This window comes from Labrus mixtus, chromosome 2 (genome assembly GCF_963584025.1).
Source record: "Labrus mixtus chromosome 2, fLabMix1.1, whole genome shotgun sequence".
NCBI classification, from domain to species: Eukaryota; Metazoa; Chordata; class Actinopteri; order Labriformes; family Labridae; genus Labrus; species Labrus mixtus.
The window spans coordinates 34,889,396-34,896,895 of record NC_083613.1 but is presented as its reverse complement, the minus strand read 5'-3'; positions in this window follow the sequence as shown (position 1 = coordinate 34,896,895).

The window sequence follows — 7,500 nt, the reverse complement described above, 5'->3', positions numbered from 1 at the left end:
GTCACACCTACACATTCACACGCTGATGGTAGAGGCCGCTGTGTAAAGAGTCCATCAGTATTAACTCATCCATTCATACACATTCACACACTGATGGTAGAGGCCGCTGAGTAAAGAGTCCATCAGTATTAACTCATCCATTCATACACATTCACACACTGATGGTAGAGGCTGCTGAGTAAAGAGTCCATCAGTATTAACTCATCCATTCATACACATTCACACACTGATGGTAGAGGCCGCTGAGTAAAGAGTCCATCAGTATTAACTCATCCATTCATACACATTCACACACTGATGGTAGAGGCCGCTGAGTAAAGAGTCCATCAGTATTAACTCATCCATTCACACACATTCACACACTGATGGTAGAGGCCGCTGAGTAAAGAGTCCATCAGTATTAACTCATCCATTCACACACATTCACACACTGATGGTAGAGGCCGCTGAGTAAAGAGTCCATCAGTATTAACTCATCCATTCATACACATTCACACACTGATGGTAGAGGCCGCTGTGTAAAGAGTCCATCAGTATTAACTCATCCATTCATACACATTCACACACTGATGGTAGAGGCTGCTGAGTAAAGAGTCCATCAGTATTAACTCATCCATTCACACACATTCACACACTGATGGTAGAGGCCGCTGAATAAAGAGTCCATCAGTATTAACTCATCCATTCATACACATTCACACACTGATGGTAGAGGCCGCTGAGTAAAGAGTCCATCAGTATTAACTCATCCATTCACACACATTCACACACTGATGGTAGAGGCCGCTGAATAAAGAGTCCATCAGTATTAACTCATCCATTCACACACATTCACACACTGATGGTAGAGGCCGCTGAGTAAAGAGTCCATCAGTATTAACTCATCCATTCATACGCATTCACACACTGATGGTAGAGGCCGCTGTGTAAAGAGTCCATCAGTATTAACTCATCCATTCATACACATTCACACACTGATGGTAGAGGCTGCTGAGTAAAGAGTCCATCAGTATTAACTCATCCATTCACACACATTCACACACTGATGGTAGAGGCCGCTGAATAAAGAGTCCATCAGTATTAACTCATCCATTCACACACATTCAAACACTGATGGTAGAGGCTGCTGAATAAAGAGTCCATCAGTATTAACTCATCCATTCACACACATTCACACACTGATGGTAGAGGCTGCTGAATAAAGAGTCCATCAGTGTTAACTCATCCATGAGGTGTGTCTCAGTGTGATTGTAGCATCACTGTCTCCGTTACAGACATCAGTGATCTCAGGTGTAAACACAGGGTCAGGTGACCTGCAGCGAGGGGGCGGAGCTACATCCCTAATCCCTTCCACACTAGGACTGTTCATAGTTTCAGTTTACGCCCCCGTGGCGTCTCTCCTTCGCTGTGAATGTCACTGACTGTGACGAGACGGGATCACTCTGAGAGGGCGGAGCCAGCTCTGTGAGTGTGTGTGTGTGTGTGTGTGTGTGTGTGTGTGTGTGTGTGTGTGTGTGTGTGTGTGTCTGTGTGTGTGTGTGTGTGTGTGTGTGTGTGTGTGTGTGTGTGTGTGTGTGTGTGTCTGTGTGTGTGTGTGTGTGTGTGTGTGTGTGTGTGTGTGTGTGTGTTTACATGTCACACATTACAGAATCACACTCTGAAAAGGCTACTGACTCCCTCTGCGACGCGTTCAGAGTCAGTCTGTTGTTTCAGGCTTTTAGAGCAGTTTAACTCGTTATCTGTCTGCAGGTGGTCTGAATGCAGTCTTCTGCACAGCAGGGGGGCGGAGCTTCACATCATTGCAACGTGGGGGGGGGGGGGGGGGGGGGGGCAGGTCATTCTCGGCGTGGACACTGAAGTTTAATGATGGCGAGCAGCCCACATTTCAGCGCTCGTTAACTATCACTGACAACACCCCCAGCTCTCACCACGATGCCTCAACCAGTCCCTGACCTTAACGGGGCTGGGTCTTAATGAGCGGGCAGATGAAGGCAGCGTGGGCGTTGTCATGGTGACAGGAGGAAGTTGATGGAGGACAGAATAGAGTTACAGATTCAAAGATGGCTGCCTCACACTGAACGCTCTCGGTAATGATCAGAGTTAGATGTTTGTTCAAAGCTGAAGAAGTTTAACAGCTTCACTGTGTGTGTGTGTGTGTGTGTGTGTGTACTGTTTGATGTGTTGATCACACACACACACACACACACACACACACACACACACCACACACACACACACACACACTCACACACACCTTGCAGTGAGCACCTGTTCAGCAGGTAAACTCTCAGGTGCGTTTGTTATTCAGTCCACAGAGAAGCAGGGAGAACAAAGCTGCTGTGAGGATCATTAAAGCTGATCAGAATAATAACAACAGGAACATTTATATAACGCCTCATTAAAAACAAAGATGTTCTGAGAGCTGACGCTGGAGGAGAGGTCTCACTCTGCTGCTGACACCGAGCACAGAGTCTGCTTTTCTTCCCCATGACTGAGGCTAACAGAACAAAGATCTGATTTTATGATTCAGTTACAACTCTTTAAAACTCTTTAAAACTTGTCACCACAGACGTCTCGTTTGACTCCACGGAGATCTCACAGAGACGCGTTTGTTATTCACCTGATCGTCTCCTTCTATTTATACCATCCTGCAGGCCGGAGGTGCTGCCGAGTCAGCACCGATCAATACTGTCAGTGAGCAGCTTCACCTCCGGTCCACCTTAAAACAAATAACTCCTGTCAGTAAACATGAGGTAGGACTAAGCAGCAACCTCCGGTGTTGAAACATGAAGCCGATGCTGAAGTGTTAAATCCTGCAGTTCCTGGAGTGTCCACTAGAGGCTGGCTGCAGAAGCACAGGAAGTCACATACACACCCATTCTAAAAAGCCTGTTTTTACAGCAGAGATTAACATGTTTACAGCCTGGTTCAAAAAACCAAATAGGTGTGATTAGCTCATGTCTCGATGGACACACACTGTACGGGGGGTGAATGTTTTGATGACTCATCAGTTTTGATTTGATGAAGGATAAGAGTTATTCACAATAAGGCGTGTAGCTGACCTGATTGACAGGTGGGCGCGGTGTAACGGTTTGTCAGGAGGTTTAAAATCCGCCTCAGCTCCAGCTCTCAGCCTGTTGTTAGGTCGACTGAAAGTTAGACTGAGACAGCATTTCCAGTATGGAGACCGCCATCGATGGGACTCCAGCGCCCCCTGCAGGAACAGACGGGGGACGTCACTCAGGCTTCAAACATTCATATTTCCAGTTTATGGGTCAAATGGTCAGACGTCTCTTTGATTCTTACCTGGCTCCAGTTTGAACACCTTGATGGCAGCAAGTGGAACTGACCTCGCCTCACAGGCAAGTGACAGACAGACAGGTAAAGGAGAGAGAGAGACAGAAACAGTGTCAGCCCATTAACATTCATGCAAACACAGGTTAATTTGATCTGAACTAACACACACACACACACACACACACACACACACACACACACACACAGAGTCAGCGGTAATCAATTGATCTGTCCTTAGAGCTTACACACCTTCAGAGGAGAGAGAGTGAGAGTGAGAGAGAGAGTGTGTGTGTGTGTGTGTGTGTGTGTGTGTGTGTTGGTTCAACAGTCCCGTTCCTGTCCAAACAGATCAATAAGATGATGATTATTGGTACAGAGTGTGATCAGTGAGGCGTCACATTCTGACATTCAATCAGTTCCTCGCAAACAACCAGAGACTGAAATGAAAACAGGGCTTTTATTGTGAAACATCAGCAGGAAGTTCTGAGTCGTTTGTGTGTGTAGGTGAAATGTCATGTACAGTATACATTCACTAGCAAAGGACCACGGCACAACAGCAACATTTAAACATTAAATGTCGTCTTTAAGGCTTATATCCATATAAACATTGGCCCTGTCCCTGACTAAGGATTTACAAGGTCAAACCTGATTGGTCAGAAGTGGCTGATTGTCTACTGACAGTTGAATGTTTTGTTGTTGTTGTTTTGAGCTCATTAATCCATATTCTTAATTGAGTTTAACCAATACAGAAGGCGCACACACTGATGGCCCAGTGTGTGTGGGTCAGACCACCACAGCAGACACAATCTACACATTTGTCAGACCACCACAGCAGCTACAATCTACACATCTGTCAGACCACCACAGCAGACACAATCTACACATCTGTCAGACCACCACAGCAGCTACAATCTACACATCTGTCAGACCACCGCAGCAGCCACAATCTACACATCTGTCAGACCACCACAGCAACTACAATCTACACATCTGTCAGACCACCAGAGCAGCTACAATCTACACATCGGTCAGACCACCACAGCAACTACAATCTACACATCTGTCAGACCACCACAGCAGACACAATCTACACATCTGTCAGACCACCACAGCAGACACAATCTACACATCTGTCAGACCACCACAGCAGCCACAATCTACACATCTATCAGACCACCACAGCAGCTACAATCTACACATCGGTCAGACCACCACAGCAACCACAATCTACACATCTGTCAGACCACCACAGCTACAATCTACACATCTGTCAGACCACCACAGCAACTACAATCTACACATCTGTCAGACCACCACAGCAACTACAATCTACACATCTGTCAGACCACCACAGCAGCTACAATCTACACATCTGTCAGACCACCACAGCAACTACAATCTACACATCTGTCAGACCACCACAGCAGCTACAATCTACACATCTGTCAGACCACCACAGCAGCCACAATCTACACATCTGTCAGACCACCACAGCAGACACAATCTACACATTTTTATTTCAAAATAAAAGCACATAGCAAGTAAAGTACTCTTAGCTTAAGACAGGAAAATAAAAGGCTAAAAGATTTTTTATTTCAAATGTGAAATTTCTAACATGTGAATAAAATATCAAAATAATAATATTACAACATATTGTTGTATAGATATTGTGTGTCGTGATTAAGACTGATGACCAGACACACCAGGAGCTTCAGGATACACACACACACACTCTCCTCTCTGACTGAGTGTTAATTAAAACACAGCTCATGATAATCAACCCCCCCCCCCCCCCCAACCACTCCCCCCTCATGGGGAGGTGAGGCGTGTCGTGTTGGTCGATATAAGCGGATGGAGCTTCAGGACACACACGCACGCACACACACACACACACACACACACGCACACACGCACACACACACACACGCACACACACACACACACGCACACACACACACGCACACGCACACACACACACACACGCACACACACGCACACACACACGCACACACACACACACACACACACACACACACACACAGACACACACACACACACACACACACACACACTCAAAGCAGGGAAGAGCAGAGGATCGTGGGAAATGATTTTGCCAGGTATTGATCAGTCAAGGTTAGGGCAGTGTGTGTGTGTGTGTGTGTGTGTGTGTGTGTGACTTTATCACATGTAGAGGAGGTGAGGTTGCAGTGATCTCCTCTTGTCCTCCACAGGTGAGGGTCATATAATCAGATATTGAGGCTCCGCCCTCACCAATACGACTCAAACACGTCTTAATGCGGCTGGCGGCAGAGGTAAGGAAACGGTTCTTGTGGCGTGGCGTTTCAGCGAGCGTGCGGTCTTCTGTTTTTGCACGGCCCTGCACCTACGTGATGAGCGAATAACTACCTCCTCTATCTAGAAACGAGACACACACACTCTACTTTATACTCAGGATTAAAGGTTTTAATATATATATATTTATATATATATTAAATATATTATAAACTGTACTTTAAACCCACCCACGCCTGTTCTGCACCAATCAGAGAGCTTCAGCTCTGAAAGGTCCGCCCCTTAAGTTCCTGTGCTGCAGCAAAGTACGACCCCCTAACAGGAACCCTTTGGACCTGGACCTGCTTTGATGAGACAAGGAGAGAGGAGACAAGGAGAGAGGACACAAGGAGAGAGGAGACAAGGAGACAGGAGACAAGGAGAGATGAGACAAGAAGAGATGAGACAAGGAGAGAGGACACAAGGAGACTGGAGACAAGGAGACAGGAGACAAGGAGAGATGAGACAAGAAGAGATGAGACAAGGAGAGAGGACACAAGGAGACTGGAGACAAGGAGACAGGAGACAAGGAGAGAGGAGACAAGCAGAGAGGAGACAAGGAGACAGGAGACAAGGAGAGATGAGACAAGGAGAGATGAGACAATGAGAGAGGAGACAAGGAGACAGGAGACAAGGAGAGATGAGACAAGAAGAGATGAGACAAGGAGAGATGAGACAAGCAGACAGGAGACAAGGAGACAGGAGACAAGGAGAGATGAGACAAGGAGAGATGAGACAATGAGAGAGGAGACAAGGAGAGATGAGACAATGAGAGAGGAGACAAGGAGACAGGAGACAAGGAGACAAGAGACAAGGAGAGAGGAGACAAGGAGAGATGAGACAAGGAGAGAGGAGACAAGGAGACAGGAGACATGGAGAGAGGAAACAAGGAGACAGGAGACAAGGAGAGAGGAGACAAGGAGAGATGAGACAATGAGAGAGGAGACAAGGAGACTGGAGACAAGGAGATAGGAGACAAGGAGAGATGAGACAAGAAGAGAGGAGACAAGGAGAGATGAGACAATGAGAGAGGAGACAAGGAGACAGGAGACAAGAAGAGATGAGACAAGGAGAGAGGAGACAAGGAGAGAGGAGACAAGGAGAGAGGAGACAAGGAGACAGGAGACAAGGAGAGATGAGACAAGGAGAGAGGAGACAAGGAGACTGGAGACAAGGAGACAGAAGACAAGGAGAGATGAGACAAGGAGAGAGGAGACAAGGAGAGATGAGACAATGAGAGAGGAGACAAGGAGACAGGAGACAAGAAGAGATGAGACAAGGAGAGAGGAGACAAGGAGAGAGGAGACAAGGAGAGAGGAGACAAGGAGACAGGAGACAAGGAGAGATGAGACAAGGAGAGAGGAGACAAGGAGACTGGAGACAAGGAGACAGAAGACAAGGAGAGATGAGACAAGGAGAGAGGAGACAAGGAGAGATGAGACAAGGAGAGAGGAGACAAGGAGACAGGAGACATGGAGAGAGGAAACAAGGAGACAGGAGACAAGGAGAGATGAGACAAGGAGAGATCAATCAATCAATCAATCAATCAATCAATCAATCAACTTTTATTTGTATAGCGTCAACTCAGGTGAGACAATGAGAGAGGAGACAAGGAGACTGGAGACAAGGAGATAGGAGACAAGGAGAGATGAGACAAGAGATGAGACAAGGAGAGAGGAGAGATGAGACAAGGAGAGAGGAGACAAGGAGACAGGAGACATGGAGAGAGGAAACAAGGAGACAGGAGACAAGGAGAGATGAGACAAGGAGAGATCAATCAATCAATCAATCAATCAATCAACTTTTATTTGTATAGCGTCAACTCAGGTGAGACAATGAGAGAGGAGACAAGGAGACTGGAGACAAGGAGAT